At 38.9% G+C, this 20,261-nt stretch overlaps 1 protein-coding gene across 10 annotated transcripts in view; it reads left to right on the top strand.

Annotated features, from left to right (window-relative positions):
* Window positions 1-20,261, top strand: part of LOC111861791 (homeotic protein antennapedia) — a 1,040,626-nt gene that overhangs the window by 259,470 nt on the left and 760,895 nt on the right. The window contains exon 1 of one of the 10 annotated variants that reach the window (XM_023846699.2): window positions 9,415-9,523. The exons of the other annotated variants lie outside the window; for them this stretch is intronic. The gene's annotated coding sequence lies outside the window, so the exon portion shown is untranslated. Of the gene's footprint in view, window positions 1-9,414; window positions 9,524-20,261 lie in introns of those variants that run through there. 10 annotated transcript variants of the gene reach the window in all.

Genomic DNA, 20,261 nt, shown 5'->3' with positions numbered 1-20,261 from the left:
CCGCGTTTAGTGTACGCCTCGTTCAAAATAATTATGTAAATAAGCTCATAATGACGTTTCTTGCGGTTTCTTGTTCATTTGGAATATCGTGTAATACATCCCTCATGGGCTTATTTGAACTCTATAAATAGAATTATTTTTCTATTTTGCTACAATCCTTACTGTAGTTCTGTCCGAAGCAGATTCGCAGTAGTTGTTGCATCATTTCGGAATTCACACGAACTCCGTCTGTGTACGGAACCTTTGCAGAAGAATGGTGTGTACCTAAATTTGTGAAGTTCACTAGCGTGAGGTTTTTGAATTCAAGGTTCTCACAGCAGTAGTTATGAAGAATTCTATCTTCAGGTGAAAGTCAGCTTAGGTTTCCGAGGAATACATGGCCTTCATCTTCAGGGTCAAAAAGTAAGCCTAGTAAGAAACAAGCATTAACCAGGCAGCAAGCAGGTTTTCTTGCAAGGGTTACTTTTCGATCGTGAAGAGGGAAGCAATATATTCCTTCGAAACATAGATTGATTTCATCGCATGACACAAGGTTACATTTCCAGGAGATGTAATTCTTCAAGAGTGAGATTATTCGATAGTTACTAATTATGGCTAGTTACGTATCAGCAGCCTGGATTGGTGAGTAATTGTTATCAAATGTCACGAGTTCCACCGCCTCACGTGCAACACGTCTCTTTATAAAACTTATTAAGTTTATTCACTTTGAAAGTTTTCTACATCACATAACTTTTAGCTTTAAGTTTGTCACTACATGTTTCGACCAGTATAGTCATCGTCAGGTGTTTAAAATTACAGTTGATGAAACTGTTTCGCTTCAGTTATCGTGGCTTCGGTTATAATTTTTTTAATGTAGGTCCCCTCTATGATCACTTGTGTCTGTAACATTTATAAATATCTTTTATTAGAATTTATGTATGTGATGTATTAATGAGTCATATGATTATTTGTTTGTGTTCTTAACTCCAAATGACGGGCTGCTCTTCCCGTTGTGTTGTGCTATGTCTTTTTTACGAATACTGAGCTGGATTGATTCTCTTTCATAGTGCGTATGTGTCGCTATCTGGTGTTCAATTCTTGTAGTACTTCAAATATCGGGTTATAGACGTCTGTATACATATATATGTATGTGTGTGTGTGTGTCACTCATGTACAATCTGTTTGTATTCATTTTATATATATGATACTTTTCTAGTGTGTTTAGATTGCAACTACTTTCATTTTGTCAGTTATACTCTCATGTGCGTGTTTTGTATTTAATATATGACTCGAATATCCCGAGTTTCCATTACTATTCCTGATTACCTGTGTGTTCTTTATATCTAGCATGAAACTTTAGGCCCATCTGCCTATGTATTTCATTTGATATACGCCACTTTCCTGTAGGTATCTTTTGCGGGTTACTGTTTTTATTGTGTTTCTTGTGTGCGATGCTACTTTTATTTGTGCTTCAATAGGAGTTTTGTGATTTTCTTTGTCTATTTTCCACTATATGTAAAAATGACCAATTCCTTTTTTTGGTGTTGTAGTTTTGTGTTTTTTTGTTTGTGTTGTTTTCAATGTCTCATGGGTAAGTTTTTATTCATAGTGATGTAACATGTCTTGTATAATATTTAGTTCCCTTTAGTTTTGCTTCTTTTGTTATTGGGTACGTATACACTTTGTTCTTTAGGCAATTGATGCAGTTTCCTCCAGACTTATATTTATCTTCAAGGTGTTTCTTGTCTGACCACACAGCGGTAAATAACAAAGCAGGATCATATTTATTTAATTTGAGTAATAAAATGAAGTCAAATTTGTTAAAGTTTTTGTTAGTAATTTACATTTTTACAGCAGGAAGCGGATATTTGTGTCTACTAAGGAAAGACATCAGAAGTTTTTTATTTCTGACTATTGACGACGCATTTAAATACTGAACTTGCACAGACTGATGGAATGCTTGTCATTTTCAAGGTTAATACATTCAATAAAAATAATTTTAATTACTGCTTATAGCTGTTATTTGAATTTTTTTACTTAGTCACGTACACATAAGCACATGCATATAGGTAGACCGTAAGACGTTCTTCTGAAATTTCAAACTCTAAAGGGTTCACTATCCATTTGAGCGCAAAAAAAAAATGTAGTCGTTATAATTTCATGATTTGTATCCCTCCACATTCCAATGTTATTTCCTTTTATCGTTATTGTTAGGCATGATGAAAATTAAACAGCTGCACAAGAGGCACTGCGTTCTGTGTTTGTATGTACATAAGCTGTGTCTTGTCCAGGTGACCCAATTCTGCGAAAGGAAGAAAAATATTCTTGAAATATGTGAATTCTCAGACTTTATTATCGCTTATGGAACGTCACTTAGAACTTGTTGGTTAGGTTATTTCCATAGTCGGAAGAGCACAGGTTCGAAGCACTGCCCTAACTCTTCCCTCAAAATTGTCTATAGCTTTAAAATAATCCATGACTACTGCCACATACTTAATGTACACGTGACTCTCGTAACCAGGTGCATCTCTTAATAACAAGACACGTGCTCCTCTTTTGTCCGTGTCTTTGGATAAAACAATGCTGCGTCCTTGTTCTTATCTACTGAATAAAATCTTCAAAGCTCATGAAATGAAGCAAATTTAGTTAAAATAAATAGCAAGAAATCAAATTATTATTTTCTTAAATCTGCTTAAACTAATGATCTGGCATCCTTCAGCAACATTCTCTTTGAGTCTAGTCTCTGTTCTGTACGAAATCAGAGCAAATTTTATAGCAAAACAATATCTTTCTATATGGCAAACTTCATAATAACATCTTTTCCAAAGTAGTTGATTCGAATAAAAGTTGAATTTGTCCCTGTGCTTAACTAACTAAGCACTACTCCATGAAGGCGTATGGGGGAGTGGATGTGCAGACCTACATTTTCTTGACCTCGGCACTAATTGGAGGTGAGTGATCAGCTTCACGCCGCTTTACCCCCAAGGAAAGAGCCCCCTTTACCCATCGTATGAGGTTGGGTGAATCCCAGAGCCGGTGTGGACGACCCGGAGAAGTAAAAATTGACTCGATTAAAATTTGTAAGTTCACTTCTGTCATAGCCGTGCTACAACTCAGGCGCTTAGTCGTCGGCTTGCCACCGCGGGGGCCCGGGTTTAATCCGATGTCAGTTCATGTGGGATTTGTTGTGTACCAAGTGACACTGGGACGGGTTTTCTCCGAGTACTTTGGTTCCCCTGCCAATTTTTATTTCATCATCTACTTCACATATTAATACATATTAATTAATCATCCTGATTCTCAAAATAGATAGTATTTGTTCCCTTAAACGGCTTTAACCGATTGATATTTGCAATGGAAAGACAGAGAGTTCTTTGAAGTTTCTTGGTGTTTTAATATGATTTAAGTAACGTCATTCCTCAAAGAGCTACAGCGACTGGTACATCTGCTCCCTTTATCGCCCAAATAATTTACAGTCTTCTTTCCTTTTTTGTCATGACAGACCATTGAGTTCCAAAGACTGCATTTTCATGGGTTTCGGAATGTATTTATAGATTCCTCATAAGCGGGATAGGCCAACTGCAAGGCTACTTAACAACATAGCACAGCATAAGCACGAAAAATCGAAGAGATACATCAACGCTTCGAGTGGGATTCGAACCAGCGTTCGCAATTTTCATGTGGTACACGGGTGTCCACTGTAATTGATGGTTAGACTTGGTCTTTCTAGCGGTCTCTTTCCTTCTGGCCAGACATACACATGCCTTCTGGTACGTAATAAGGAAGGCAGTTGTGTAATAATTGAAGTCGTCTTGACTTCTCAACTTATTGCGCTGAGCTAAACAAATATCGCACTTTCCATTTAGCTGAGATAGCGCAGTCCGTATAACGACTGGTGTATGGGTTGGACTGCTGAGGACTCTGGATTCGATTCCTGGAGAGAGCAAGAAATATTCTGTTCTTCGCAAGGCCCAAACCAGCTCATTATTCCTACTTGGACTTCTATCCAGTGAGGTACCGGAGGCTCTTTCCCGGGAGGTAAGGCGGTTGGGACGTGATGCTGACCACTTGCCTTCATCTAGTGCAGAGGTTAGGAATGTCGGAACTATGGTTTCACTCCCTCATTCATCAGAGATAACAGAGATCAATTTAACATACAGAATACGAAGTAATATTTTATGAAATGGATCTTTGGATTCTGAGAGCTGTCTTTTTGTGTTTTTTTTTTTCATGTGGCGCTACAGCCCCAATTTGGGTTTTGGCCTACCTCTATGAAACTATCCGTTTCACTTCGGTTTACTAGATCTTACACATTCGGTAGGACTTCTTGGGCGAGTGATCAGCTCGTCGCAAGGCCTCTACCTGTAGACAAACACAGAAAAACGCACACAAACATCCATGCCCCGAGTGAGATTAGAACCCACGATCGCTCCCGAGCGAACGAAGACAGTGCATGCCTTAGACCGCTCGGCTACCGTGACCGGCGTCTCTTTGTGTTACCATTCATAAATTTACCACGTGTCGTTTTCAGGATCTAAAAATATGAAATGTAGCACATGTTCTGTTAGAATATGCATGGATTGCCTTAGCTGTTGACTGTGGCTTAGAGATTATGACTATTACTTTCTTAATCACAGCTGATAACAAAGTTACTAGTATCGCATTTACATTCGACATTGTAAAAGGAAACGAGGAACACCAAAAATGTTGAAAATTATCATGACGTGCATTCTGGTATTCATGGCGAGAATTCTCATTACATATAATGCATGAAGTGAATTTCCACACAAATTTGAAAGTAAACCATTTTATAACAGGATAAATTTATAGACATAGCAGTGTATAAATGTAAGTACTTATGGTATAAAATTTTCATCTGCCATTTGTTTCATATATGTAATTGCTTATTTACAGATATATATATATATATATATATATAGTATCCGAACTCGAGAACAAATGGCATCCCTTCTGTTGTTGCGAGTCGAAATACTTGCTATAAATTACAGTTCCGCTTCATATATAACCTCCTCAAATGTCCACTAATATTGTACATTTATTATGTAGCTTGTTAAACAATTTATTGTTGTCTCATGTCTTTTTTATGTTATGTTCTTATCGAAATAAACTAATAAAAACAAAAGCTTGAATTCCAAGATGGAATGAAGAACACAAGGAATTAGCAGTAGGCCTTACACGGGTTTCGTATTCTCATTTCTCCTCCGTCTCCTTCTCTGCCAATCGCTTGGTTTCGTTTCTCTCCTTCACATACATAGCTGGTGGCATGTAGTTCTGTCCTTGCAGCTCACTGCAACTGTGTGATATCCCACCAAACCTGTTTGGGTTCGCTTCGAACTGAAGCTAGTTGTTTCTTGTCTACTTTCCATCACCTATCAGCTTGAGCTTATGGTTTCTTCCGCACCAAAATGCCCATTACAATTCATGTTATTGTGGACCTGTTGCAACATGATGGAGAAAATTACACATTGAAGAACTTATTCTTCATTAATCATTACTACTGTGATAAAATCAACTAAATTGACATCGAAGGGACGTGCAGCATGCATGGAAACGATAAGAAACGCATGCAAAACTTCATTCGAAAAAACTTAAATGAAACACCAAAGGTGGTCTTTGCAAACAGAGGTAGATGGTGTGGAGTAGATTCCGCTAGTTCAGGAGCGGATCCAGTGGCAGAAATTCTTCACGAGCTGAGAAACTATCAGCTGTGAAGTTCGTTATCAACTGCAGAGCCTATGGTCCGGCGTATGAAACTCGTAACATTTCACTACTCCTTTGCGAGAATGAACATAATTCTGGAAATTGGGCTTTCTGTGTTCTGTGTTCCAAAGCTAGAATGTGACCAGTAGCGTGAATCTAAATGTCTGATTGTGTTGAGTCTACAATGGACAGACATCACATGACCATGAAACCTCCTTTTCCAATAAAACTGCAACACATTTTACCTGTAAATATTGTGGTCTACTTAGAAACAGGTGTTGAATGGACATGGCGATAGATGGAGGAAATATTTTTTTACCAAATGTAGATCTTCTCTTCGTATAGAATGTGAAGTTTTGTGCACGAATTCATGTATTAATAGTATATTTAAGTACCCTGTCAGAATGCATAGCGCCGAATCATAGGGTGATAGTGAATGATAAATTGGTGAGGATGTGGAAGTTGATGTATCCATGGTAATATTTAAGACACTGCCTCGAGTTCTAGAGTAACATCACGGGAAAAGACCGCGCCATAGCTCAAGCGGTTAGTAGCTGGTTTCCCACCGCGGCGGCCCGGGTTCGATCGCGGGTCTGGCCAAGTGGGATTTGTGGTGGAGAAAGTGGCGCCGGGGCGGGTTTTCTCCGAGTATTTCGGTTTCCCCTCCCAATCTTGATTCCACCAAATTCTCCATCATAATCAGCCCGGCAGGCTACAATAGGCCAATCAGTGGCCGCCGTGCCGAGTGGACCCAGTTGGACTCCACCCCACAATAAGCGAATTTAAAGAAAATCATGGAAGACTCCTGGCAGGACAGACGGCAAACAGGTCTAGTTTTTAACCCGTAACTTCCCGAATACGTAGCAGAAATGTTATCGACTTGACTGTGAAGTTCTACGACACTCTGAATTTATTACATCATAACTGGATAGGAATACGACTGTAATAAAATTGTAGCTGAATTATACCTGAAGGAACAAGTTTAATTTTTCTAAACAAGGAACAGGGGGAATAACGGTAGGATTTATGCAACAAATTACATGTCTTCCGGACTGCCGCAGCTCTTGGTCCTACAGTTTGTACAGCAAAGTCTTGAGTCTACTTTATTTTTGTCAACCGGAAGTTGGGGGGGGGGGCGGTGGCTACGTGGTTATCCTGACAGTATCAATTAACGTTCACGTCAAGAGAGTGACGTCATAGCGCTATTACCTCTTTACTCATTTACTTCATTATATNCACATTTTACCTGTAAATATTGTGGTCTACTTAGAAACAGGTGTTGGATGGACATGGCGATAGATGGAGGAAATATTTTTTTACCAAACGTAGATCTTCTCTTCGTATAGAATGTGAAGTTTTATGCACGAATTCATGTATTAATAGTATATTTAAGTACCCTGTCAGAATGCATAGCGCCGAATCATAGGGTGATAGTGAATGATAAATTGGTGAGGATGTGAAAGTTGATGTATCCATGGTAATATTTAAGACACTGCCTCGAGTTCTAGAGTAACATCACGGGAAAAGACCGCGCCATAGCTCAAGCGGTTAGTAGCTGGTTTCCCACCGCGGCGGCCCGGGTTCGATCGCGGGTCTGGCCAAGTGGGATTTGTGGTGGAGAAAGTGGCGCCGGGGCGGGTTTTCTCCGAGTATTTCGGTTTCCCCTCCCAATCTTGATTCCACCAAATTCTCCATCATAATCAGCCCGGCAGGCTACAATAGGCCAATCAGTGGCCGCCGTGCCGAGTGGACCCAGTTGGACTCCACCCCACAATAAGCGAATTTAAAGAAAATCATGGAAGACTCCAGGCAGGACAGACGGCAAACAGGTCTAGTTTTTAACCCGTAACTTCCCGAATACGTAGCAGAAATGTTATCGACTTGACTGTGAAGTTCTACGACACTCTGAATTTATTACATCATAACTGGATAGGAATACGACTGTAATAAAATTGTAGCTGAATTATACCTGAAGGAACAAGTTTAATTTTTCTAAACAAGGAACAGGGGGAATAACGGTAGGATTTATGCAACAAATTACATGTCTTCCGGACTGCCGCAGCTCTTGGTCCTACAGTTTGTACAGCAAAGTCTTGAGTCTACTTTATTTTTGTCAACCGGAAGTTGGGGGGGGGGGGCGGTGGCTACGTGGTTATCCTGACAGTATCAATTAACGTTCACGTCAAGAGAGTGACGTCATAGCGCTATTACCTCTTTACTCATTTACTTCATTATATCATCTTTGTTTTAATTATAATGATTTATAATTACACCTCGCTGTTGAATAAGAATATGATTTTAATTGAAGGTTTCGTGCTATATGAGGAACTCTTGAGCAACGTACATTATTGTATTGCATAAATAAATTAACAAAGTCGTTATGTACAATAATCTGAACTACTCGTGACTGTTTCTGAATTAGTTAATTACTATATTTACGTTTTCGTCACTTTCTTTTCAGACTGTAACACTTTAAGCAGTCGGGACTTACTATCTGTGGGTCACTGTGGTACGGGATATTTCCGTATCCTCTTGACTGCTCTAAAAATGCCGAACTTTACGTTTCTGGGTTACAGTTTAAATGTTAATCTGAATTCGATTGTTTAAATGCCAAAATATGGCAAGATGAAATTTATTTTAACTATGATTGCATTTTTTAAGAAAATCTGTGCTCAAATAAGACTTCGTTGGCCATGTATGTTTATAAGAGAAATTGAACCAACTTTAAATCCGCAACGTTTCAGGAGTAAATACAAGTATTACATGATTATATTATTTGCTTTGTGACAAATACTCCATGTTCACCGTAATGATATTGTTGAAGAGATAAATTAATAGGACGACAGAATGTTGGTTAATCACATGTTATTCTCTAACATCATATAATGTAGTTTATTCTTGATGTATTAACAGGTACATTTTTTTTCAATATAATCTAATTTTAAAGTATCAGTGATCTTTAGAACGTAATGGAGTGTCACTGTATTGTTACAGTGATAACTTTCAATATATAGAAGGCGGCTGATGCAACCAATTGTCATTTAAGAATATTAGCTATATTTTCATTGATTAATTGTGGTCATATAAATGGATGTCATAACCTCAAAGTTTCACACAGCCGCCATTTTGCTGTAGTTACAAACAAGCATTTATTGCATCATTAAAACTGTTCAGGCAAGTCTTTGTTCACATATCCAAAATCCCGAATCATATTCATTCTCTTCATTGGGCCAGTTAGGTCAGTTTTATTGTTATGCTCACATTCATTCATTTGGTAGAAATTACTGACGGCACTATTAGTGGCACTAACTTGACGGCATATTGCACAGGATCATTCGTAAGGAAAGGAGAAAAGATAGTTGGCAATTTTCCCATCTTTCCGCGCAGAATAAAGAAGCCAGGCTAATTACGGTCAGACTAATACATGTGAATAATATTGACTCCGTAACAGGTTTCTGAATGTGTCCAACGACTGTGGGACACGCAATTCACTCCATTACATAACATGGCTTGAAGGGTACTTGAAGGTGGGATGTTTTAACATGGAAAAGTCTTTACTTTTTAATTCTGGTGTAGGTGCAACTGGATATCTGTGAGTGTTTAATACTTAGATGCCGATCATAGTGGCCGCGCGGTCTGAGGCATGAATTGTCTTCGTTCTCTAGACTGCTGGGATCGTGGGTTCAAATCCCACTGAAAACATTGATGTGTGTGCGTGTTTATTCTGTGTTTGTGCTCAATACTACTACTACTACTACTACCACCACTGACGCCAGATTTTCAACCATTGACGCTGGAGAATTCGCCATCTTTTCAAAGACAGGTACCTCGATCTAATCAAAGAAATAAGAAGGGACAAGGAGTTCTAAGCATAATTCATGACGCCTAGTTACCTACTGCATAAATATCGAGTCCTAAACATTTAGTACATTAATGTTTATTCTTACCCTATTCTGTTTTTATTAATAACTCACGTTTTAAGTAAGAATATTTAAACCTGTAAGTTTTAACCTCAGTATTTGGCTCCATCGTAACGTCCTTAAATATTGTCTTCCAAAGATCTCTTCAGAATAATGTGTAGGTATAGCTACGATCTATCTTTCTATCAAATTTCGCATGCCTAGCTCAAACGCTGCATTGGTTACCGTCATCTAACCTGTAGCTAAAAAGAATCCTCAGACGGCCGCCATCTTGATTCTTGACATTATGCCGTATATTGTTTGCGGACCCAATGTTGAATGGCGCTAGTATCTCTTTCACCTTACAAGTTTGCGCGTCCGCCATGTTTTTATTACTGATGGAGTGAAATTTAAAACTGTGCTTACGCTTAAGTTTAATGTTCATGTAATCGATGTGTATACTTTTTGCATGTTTGACATGTAACTTCATTAGGTTTGAAACAAAGATCATTTTTAATATTACGCCATTCTAACAGTAAGTCTAATTAGTAAGCCCCACTTTCAGACACATGATAGAACAAGTCCTAACTATCCTTTCACAAAAAGTAAAAGTCTACGATCATGTGGCATTTGATGCATCGACATAGTCGGAATGTAAACTTCTCATTTGTGTTGCACATATCTGCATTTCGGTTGAAACAAATGTTACGTCATTCATATATTATGCTTAATTCCATTTACAGACCCAAGATACAATAAAATTTCTAATTATCTTTTTAAAATATTAAAAATGAAAAATCCAAGATGGTATGGCGTTATTTGCCTCGACATGACTAACGAACTTAAAGCAAACTGACCCTGTAGACTCAAAGGTCAGCTGGGACCCCAACAGATGGCAGTCTGTTGGACGAATGCAATAGGGCTGGCCCCCCTCAGCTTTCCAACAAGGGCAACTAGCCCCTTGTTGTTGGTGGGGGAAATCTCTCTCCCTTTCCAACAGAAAGCATTTCCTCTTCTGCGCGAGTCCCTCCCAAACACACCCAGGCCTCGGCACGTCATTTCCCATAGAGAATGAGCCGGAGTTTGGGGTTCCTGTTAGCCACGGGGTTTCCCATCCCCTCCATCCCTTACAGCCAAAGTTTCAGACGGCTGTGAGAAAAAAGGCACACTGTTTTAGTACAGTCACAGAATGTTACAACATTGCTTACGGAATAATTAGAATGGGTAATTGGTGGTTTTGTTAAAGAGAAACGGAGCAGGCAATATGTAGGTTCATTTCCCTTCCCTCTTAGTGCTATTTATGCACTGGCAAGGATTTCTCAAAACAGAGGATCTCTACCCACTGTCGGACGTCTGTTAGTACTACGAGCCTTCATTTTATTATTATTATTATTATTATTATTATTGTAGACCTCATCATTCTTTGTATTGGAAAATTATTGCAGTCTAAGTTATTGTTATTTCTACGTAAATTTACGCGAGCATTTAATAAAGTAACTAATTAATCTAACCCAACGTAGCTGAAATCTTCTACAGAATTATTAGTCAATAAATTCGCCACATACTATTGACTTTGAATGTTCGTTACCGTATTCACAAAATCCTATCCTTGGTCCATAAGCCTGAATAATAAATACAACGATTCAGCTTTGTTTATGAAATTTTTGAGAAATTTGTAAAATACTTGTCATATATAATGTCTAACAATTTAGTAGCATTTTTATTTGAGTTTCATGAAGTGTTAAGAAATTTGTGTTTAAACCCAGGTGCCCGCCACTCGATGAGATCCTGAATGTTGCTCTAGGTTGCTATTGTATAAATAAGGAAATACATTTAGCGTAGTACATATATTATATATATTTGCCGGTTACAGTTGCGCTCTATGTAAAGCATGAACTGGTTTTGCCCGTTCAAACGCTGAGGCGGTGAGTTCAAATCCTACTCGAGACATGAATGCTTGCGTTTATTTTGTGTGTGTGTGTGTGTGTGTAGGTGGCGGCCTCGCGACGGGCTGATCACCCTTCCGAGAAGTAACTACTGGCTGCCTATAAGGTTAAGAAACTGAACTGAAATAAAAGCTTTTCACAGATGCTCTGCGTTCCAAAGGGTACAGCAAGAATATGAACGAATTAATGAATGGATATATTGTAGCAATGCTATAGACAAATGAATAAAGATGTTATGTAATCCGTTTATACGCAACGGATCGGTAAACAAGTTCCCGCGGCAACGAATACGAACGTAGAATGAAGTTATTATTGGAACTGTGTTTTCTAGTCGGTCCTTGGAAAGTGGTTACAAGGAGTTGTCACTTTTCGGTTGAGAATTGAGTTCTGTACGGGAGGCTGTGAAGATAGAAGCTGAGCGCGTGGAGCAGAAGAATTTCCACTGATAGAAATCGTTGCCAGGGAAAGGCTGATGAAGGCAAAGCAGGCTGGAGAAAGTCTAGGGGATAGTCTGGTGATTTGTAAAGTGTGTAGATTAGTGATATTATAATAACTTTTAGTTTCAAGTGATATGTACAAGTGGTCAATAAATTTAGTCTCCAATCCATACCCCTAAATTGTGAATATATATATGTATAAGGAAACAAATAGTTATTTAAATTTAAAAAGCAATTTAATTTAGTAGACCCTTACTTTTGACTGGTATTACCGAACCATTCAGTGGAAGTGCTTCCATTTAATGAATAATTTCGTGGTCACCCGTTAGCGCAATATTTCTCACGTCGGCTGAATGCTTGAGGTGATGACCTGCAGTATTGAGACTCAGTCCACTTCTGGCTCTCCGCCCATGCACGTCTCCCAGTCGCCTTCACTATGCAGACTTCCTGCACTCAATGTTCTGAAAATTTAAATAATGAAATAAGAAACTAGAAACACTCTGAACACCAAATTACATATTGAGCCCTTCATAAAGTGGAAGCACTTCTCGATATCAGGCACTAATCATTTATAACGTTCGAGTGCATAGCGAAGCGCCCCCAGAAGCTGTAATTACTTAGTATATATCCTTTTAAATACACATAAATCGAGAACTCTTATGGTTCATTTACTTCATATGGCTATTAAGGAATTAATATTTTATTGATTTCTTAACCGACAAATGGGTGGGTCCAGTGAAATCATAATCTCCTTATATTATTATTTTCTTTGTACTCGTGGTGACTTTATTGGTTTCTGGGCTGTTAGGTTTGCACTTGCTCAATAATTGAATTATTATTATTATTATTATTATTATTACTAACATCATCATTCATCTTTCTGTTTAGTGGCAAACGTTCTTATGCTTAATGATTTTATGCTTTCTAAAGCAAGGTAGAAATAATAAATAGATGTTTGCTCTAATTAGCGCGTATGCTTTTGTCTTAATGCAATTACCACTGCCCACACTGTACCGTTCCTGTTAATTGGTCTTGTAGATGTTGACAAGGCACATAAATAATGAATAATTTGATTTCATTATTAAATAGAAATAACCAAATATTTGGAATGCGATAGTTCAGTATATTGTAGGTGCCTTGTTTTTATTACAAATACATCAAGATTTTCCAGTTAGGTACTTCAAACATACACCGGCGGACAGAACTTGGTGATAAAAATAGCTATATTATTGTCAAGTCTTGAATCTTAAATTGTTCGACTAAAATTATCTTCTCTGTTAATCGACCACACACACAGTCCCACTATATATAGAAACAAAGATTTTTTTTTATATGTACTCCTATTTTTATTTCCCTATAGTTCGATTAATATAGATTCTGTGTGTGCTATACATCGCGACTGGAGCATATGAATTCAGTAAACTATATTGAAAATGCGGTGAACATGGATGAAATTAAATTTGTAAAAATATAAGCCCACAGTGAGCTTACCTTCATCTTTTGTTGTATCCTATTCGAACATCTGTTAGGAAGTAGCTCCATCTCTCTTGGTATATTCGTCATAAGCCTACAGGTTATGTAGACCTATGGGCACGCGGTTGCGTAGTTGGTTGAGGCACCATGCTATAAGCCGGAAGATCGCGGGTTCAAAACTCGATGAGTTCATTGGATTTTTTTTTTCAATGTCCCTAGTCCTTACAGCCGCACTCTATCCCTGGGGTGAACTCAGCGTCTAACAGAAATGAGTACGACGAATATTTGTGGGGAGTAAAGCGCGGCCGGCACCTAAGGCTGACCACCTCACCGCCATCTGTGAGCCGATTGTCTAGGAAATGTGGGAGCCTCGAAGTTTCACGACCGTATAGGCCTCCATGGCCTGTTACAGGGATAGCATTACCTTTTTACCTTTTTTATACTAATATGTACAACTCCATTCCAATAATGTGGCAATTCTTCTAATTTGATGCATGTAAATGCTGTTATGATAAAAAGTAAAGCTATCCCTGTAATAGGCCGTCAAGGACCATAGGGTTGTGAAACGTTGAGGGTCCCACACTCTTTAGAGAGTCGGCTCACAGATGGCGGTAAAGTTGTCAGCCTTACGCGCCTGCCGCGCTTTACTCCCCAGGAAAATTATTTAATTAATTCCTGGTACTCATTTCTCTTAGAGGCTGAGTCGACCCCAGGGTCATAGTGCGGCTGGAAGGATTAGGTCAATTGAAAAAATCCAATGACCTCATCGGGACTTGAAACCGCGACCTTCCGGCTTGTAGCATAGTGCCTCAACCAACTACGCTACCGCGTGCCCCCTGGCTGTTATGATACAAGTTAGTATTAATTATATTCCTTTGAGTGTTAAAAACCAAAAATGTGAATTTATTCAGCAATAAACAAAAGTTGCTCTTTTTTTAAATACGAGAAAACGTTTTATTAGTGACGTAACAAATGTACACTTCATTTCGTTCCTTTGAGTTGAAACTCAGATTGCGTTTTGTTGCTCTGTAAGTTTGTTACATAAGCTGAGTTCTGAAGATTACAAGTAGTTCTAATTGCTAATTCTAACAATAATTGTGAAAATACCCGGAATTATATGCAAAAGTTTTCCCTGTGCTCAACGAATTAAGCATTACAACACGAAGGCGTATGGGGGGAGGATGTATAGATCCACATTTTTTTGATGCAGGAGGTGAGTGGTCAGCTTCACGCCCCTGCCGTTTTACTCCCGGGGAAAGAGCCCCCGGTACCCAGTGGATAGGAGGTTGGGTGGGCCCTAGAGCCGGTCTGGATGATGTGGAAGAGATAATATTATTGGCCCTACCGGGGTTCGAACTCCGACCGCTCAGTCGTCCAGCCCTTAGCCAGTCGCTATAGCAACTACGCTACCTTGTATATAAATTATTAAATTGTGAAATTATTGTATCTTAATAGTAAAGTTTTTACTTATTTTTGTATATATGTCTCAGAACTATATGCTATATTCAATTTTGTAAAAGAAAATTGATCTTATTAGATGAGTAGGTGGCCGCCTGATGTTCCGGCTTATACCCTGAATAATGCTACTTTAGTTTCCTTAAGTTACAAGAATGTTTAATTGGATTATTTATGATCGATTTCCGAACTATCCTCCGTTCGTATCTCATCGGTCAGAGTCGCGTAATTTCCTAGTGGAGTGTACACGAAACAGCGGTCACTTTGGCGACAGAAAGGTTTCTATAGCAACTGCCAAGTGACTACACTTTCGCAGAAGTTGATAGCCAGTTGGATGTATATGTTGGCGTTTTTTGTATGTGTCACCATCGAACTAGTTTCTGTTAGCCTCCCTTTCCATAACTCTGCTTTCGTTTTTTTTTTGTTTTATTTTCTCTTCCTCCAACTGCCTTTGTTCCACTTCTATTTTTTATACGTACGTGAAGTAAAACTTAGCTTCAGGGGATCACCCTCGTACCCATCGGTTCCAAGCACACCCGATGTTCTAGACGAGTTCATACACCAGAAAGAGGGGCTGCAGGCTGGTACTTCAAAAACCATACTAAAAGAAATATTTTCGTTGTTATCATTAGTTAAATTATGATAGTAATTGGACAAAGCTGGCAGAAAAGCGTATTCCGATTTAGGCGATCAGTTAGTCTCTTTAGTTTTGTCAGTATAATACAAACATATCCGCCGCTCTTATCGAAGAGACGCCGATCACAGGGGCCGCGTTGTCTAAGGCATAAACCGGCTTCGCGCGCTCGAACACTGGGATCATTCGTTCGAATCCCATTCAAGGCATGGATGTCTGTGTGCCTTTATTGAGTGTTTATGTTGACGTGTATGTAGGTAGCGGCCTTGCGAAGGGCTGATCACTCGTCCAAGGCGTCCTTCCGGCTGTGTAGAAAGCACTACGAAGGTGAAGAACAGGCCAGGGCCCAAGAAAGTATTTTAGAGCCATTGGTGAATGAATGAAGTTGTCGAATAGACATGTTTTAACCTTGTACTCTGGGGGTTGTCGGTTCGAATTTTTGCCGAGACAATGACTATCCTGGCTGAGGTTCTCCATTGTTTTCCTCATTCCCTCCTAGCATATATCAGGATACTGCCACAATTATGTCACGAGCACTCCCTACCAAATCCCTTCCTTCCCATCTTTCAACTGTCATCCTAACACTCGAGACTATACAGTCTGAGATACTGATCGCTTCGTGAAATAGACCACAGGAAACTCAAGTTGACTTTATTGACGAAAGTGGGAGACAGGTGCATCCTATTCACATAGTAATAACCTGTGTTTGTAACATCTGTTTTTATGTTAGTCTTTTATAGATCTTTATATTCTCCTTTCGTGGGATATTTTGTCGTTTTGTATGCATTTCGTGTATTACCCATCCCTGCTATATGTCCGTTTCCTGATTTCTGTATATCCATTTCTATCGCTTGGCTGTGCGTTATGAATTCCCCAATTGTGTAGCATTCCTCACCATTATACAGTACAGCTCTCCCCTTTCAGCTCTGTATTCTGAAATGTTTTCTTGACCCGAACTATGGCCCTGGGGTCGACTCAGTCTCTAACAGAAATGAGTACCAGGAATTAAATAAATAATTTTCCTGGGCAGTAAAGCGCGGCCGGTGTGTAAGACTGACAACGTTACCGCCATCTCTGAGCCGATTGTCTAGATAATGTGGGATTTTCAACGTCTCACAACCCTATGGGCCTTCACTTTACTTACAAATATCACTTAGTACAATTAATTGCTTCTCATCAGATTTTTCACACTGGTAAATAGGATTAACTTCTGTATTGTTGTTTCGTTATTAGTCTACTGTCCACTAAGCCGCCACTTTTTCAGCAGAAGAATGGAAGCGGTTACTCTATAAAATAATTTAATATAATTAATGTTAGAAGATTACGAGCTGATGTGTAATTACTTTTTGGAATAGCAGAGATTGGTGCCGATTTTTTCTGATCAGGTTTCCATCATCCGAGCGATTTCCTTTGCTGAATTCCACAGAGCATTCATATGCAATGCTGTGGGTTTTCCTACATGTTCTTCATTTTCTTATGCCTGTCTACATAGGCCTACATATTGCTTTGCCTTGTTTTTGACCTTGTCGCAGCTTGCGATGTAATTGCGAGGCAAGTCTGGTGTAACTATATTTTCTCGTTTACATTACGTCACACTGCAGCACGTGCATGGTTCTTCCTATGTGAAACTGGCCGTCATGTGAATTCGGTGATTCTGAATAGATTTCGCTAAAGACGTGTCCACCAGCATGATCAATTTCCGGGCTTTACGTATTTGATGTCAATATTATGTATTGAAATAATTGTTACAAAGTATAGTGTGGCATTCTGACTCCTAGGCTTTTTTTGGTTAACTTTTGTGTTTAAACTTGCTTCCCTCGGGCCCTTCTGTACCCAGTATTCTATTATCAGATGCAACAAAACACTGCCACATATTGTAATGCTGTTTTCCAAATTGTCCCTCGTTTGGCTTTATTTTCTATCTTGTTAATATAAATTTGCGTCATGTGATTGTGCGACAATATGTTTACATATTTCCATGCACCAGGCTACACCGAAATTATCCCTACCACAATAACGAAAATAGGTACAAATTTTGGAACCATTTTCAGTTGGTAGTCATCAGTTGAATCACTATACCACGACAGGTGATACGGCGTTTTCTAACGGGACATATATCGCACACCCGCAACAGTACTGTTTCAAAAGTTCTGTTTACGAATAACGGCCAAGTCGCATAACGACACGTGTGCCATCTGGTAGCTACCATATCAGTATTGCAGGATGAAAAAAAAATCGTACAACAAACGCCTCAACTGTTTTAAGTCCAAACATACGTTTTGATTTTAATTATTATTGCCGCTGTGTGATGTTAGGATTTCTCTTCTTTAATCGTACAAATTTCTAAACGTAGTCCCTTGACATCGGTTTCCTTTGTCGAATCTGCTTCCAGTTATTTGCAAGACCTGAGTACGTACAGCACATAAAATATTGTACGAGGGTGTAGCTATACACGGGGTTTGGATTGAGACTCAGTTTGTTGACCACTTATACACACAACTCTTATCGAAAAGTAACTATAGCAACCTCGCTGGTTTACACATTCTGAAAATCACTGTAACTGCAGAACATAAGGTCTTCTATGCCTTCACTAGTCGTTTCCTGCTAACGGATCGTAACAATATCCTGTTCTCACGTCCTTACTATCTGGCGAATATCCCACAATTCACTCATTGCTTCAACTTACTAATTCCCAGACTGGCGGCCATCTTACACGTACACTAACTTAGTCTTCTCTTCACAGACTGACTGAACTCAACTGACTCTGCACTTCCCTGCATTGCACTGCACTCTGTCACTAATTGTCCTACTTGTAACATCAAGGCACGGATCGCGCAGAGAACACCGTACCTCTGTTGCTGTTCCATTCTTGCTTATTAGGAATATATTGCCTAGCAACGGAGATAGTTTACCGAGTCATTACTTAGCAACGGATCTGCATGCTACAATATGAACGGAACTATAAGAGCCGTTTGGTTTAACTTCAATTTTTCGAAAGAAAAATTCTATCATATAATATCTAGATCTGCAGAAGTTTCAGGGACATAATAATGTGTAACAAAATCTTAGCTGAATGGCAACTGTTTCCAGCAAAAATCATGTTAGTAAATACAGCATATGGGAGGTTTTGAATTCGAAATGAACAGCGAGCGCTCGTTGTTAGCTAGAAATATAACGTTAAATTCATTATAATTATCAAGTAAGAGTGAAATAAAATATCGTCAAAGTTTCTGTTCGGTTATACTGGATTACTTCAGCGAGTTTGGAGACAACACAAGAAAACACAGGCATAAACAGTAGATAAATAAAAAATATCCAATACCTAACCAATCGGTTTTGTGTCTATTCCTGACACAGTTTCCTTCATTTTGATTGCTGTAGATGTCGTATTGCTGACTTTTACATATGTTTTCGAGTTCCCTAATACAAACGTTATTGTAGCGACTCTGTGGAAGACTTTTAAGCCAATTACACCTGAAAATTAGTTCATTTTTTGTGTAATATATTTTATCTTTGAATCAGTCACTTTATTTTTTTTTTCCAGCATTCAACAACAATTGAATAGAGAAATCCTGTCAATGTTTAACTAAACTTACTTCTACACGTACTTAACTCTTAAAGAAAAGAGAACGAGTGAAAATTCACAGTACAGGGTTATTCTAATTTATTGTCGGGTTTTCCGTGGCCTATAAACGGAAGCCCCGACAATACATTAGATTCATGCTGTATTCTACTTACTCACAGGTTCTATTTGAAAGCAATATGTGCCTATCGGCTGTAGCCTGTAATAGCGGTGTTCGTGGAAGTAGCAGTCTGTGTGTTCAGGATGGTGGAATGCTGTAAATATACCGTAAATATATACTATCATGATTAACGGTGAATTTAACTTCAGAAACTATGTTTCCTATGTTTGTTGGGGGCCGATTTTTGCATCTCGATATCACGCGCTTACCTAAAAACCGGTTTCAGGTTCGTACCCTCTTCCGGTAGGTAGGATACTCAACAGGATACAGTAAAACTATCCTGTAAGTGAACAGTCCTTAAAATATATCGTACTCTAGAATCTGTGTATGCATTAGAACTAGCATGTGAGCATTACAGTATAAGAACGCTGCACTCACCTGCTTATGCTGGTTCCTCGCTCGCTGATTTTTATACCCTGAAGATGGAGGCGATACGCTCCTCCGAAACGTCATTTTGCACAATATCTACACGTCGCTACATCCCAGAAAACGGCATTCTTCACAGTCACCGCCGTGAAAACCTCAGCACTTAGGTTGCACTAGAACTTCACATTAAAACCTTTTGTTACTCTAGAAACAAAATGTCTTAATTGATAAACTATGTCCATTACATTGAAGAGGCAAATAGACCCCAAAATTATATTTGTAACATTTGTCCTCGATCTTGAAATTAAGTACCGTCGGTTTTCAATAAACATGAAGTTGACTGAGGGTAGATACAAGCATACTTGCAATGTCCCTATACATGAACATTCAGGAATGTATTCATGTAGCCAAACCCTCAACAAGAACCTAGAGGTGGTCCCTTCAAGATATGGGACTTCATCGGGGTAAAAGGCATTCTGGTTGTTTTTTGTTGTTGTTGTTGTTGTTGTTGTTTTAGCTTCGATCCGCAGACCAAACCCTTCTCCTTCTTCTCCTCCTTAAGCACCGCTGCAATAGAGCCGTCCCACACTCGACCTGCACCATAGGTG

The sequence above is a fragment of the Cryptotermes secundus genome, unplaced genomic scaffold (assembly GCF_002891405.2).
Source record: "Cryptotermes secundus unplaced genomic scaffold, Csec_1.0 scaffold180, whole genome shotgun sequence".
Lineage (NCBI taxonomy): Eukaryota > Metazoa > Arthropoda > Insecta > Blattodea > Kalotermitidae > Cryptotermes > Cryptotermes secundus.
Note: the sequence above shows the minus strand (reverse complement) of the source record. Positions and strands in the feature narration are given on the sequence as shown.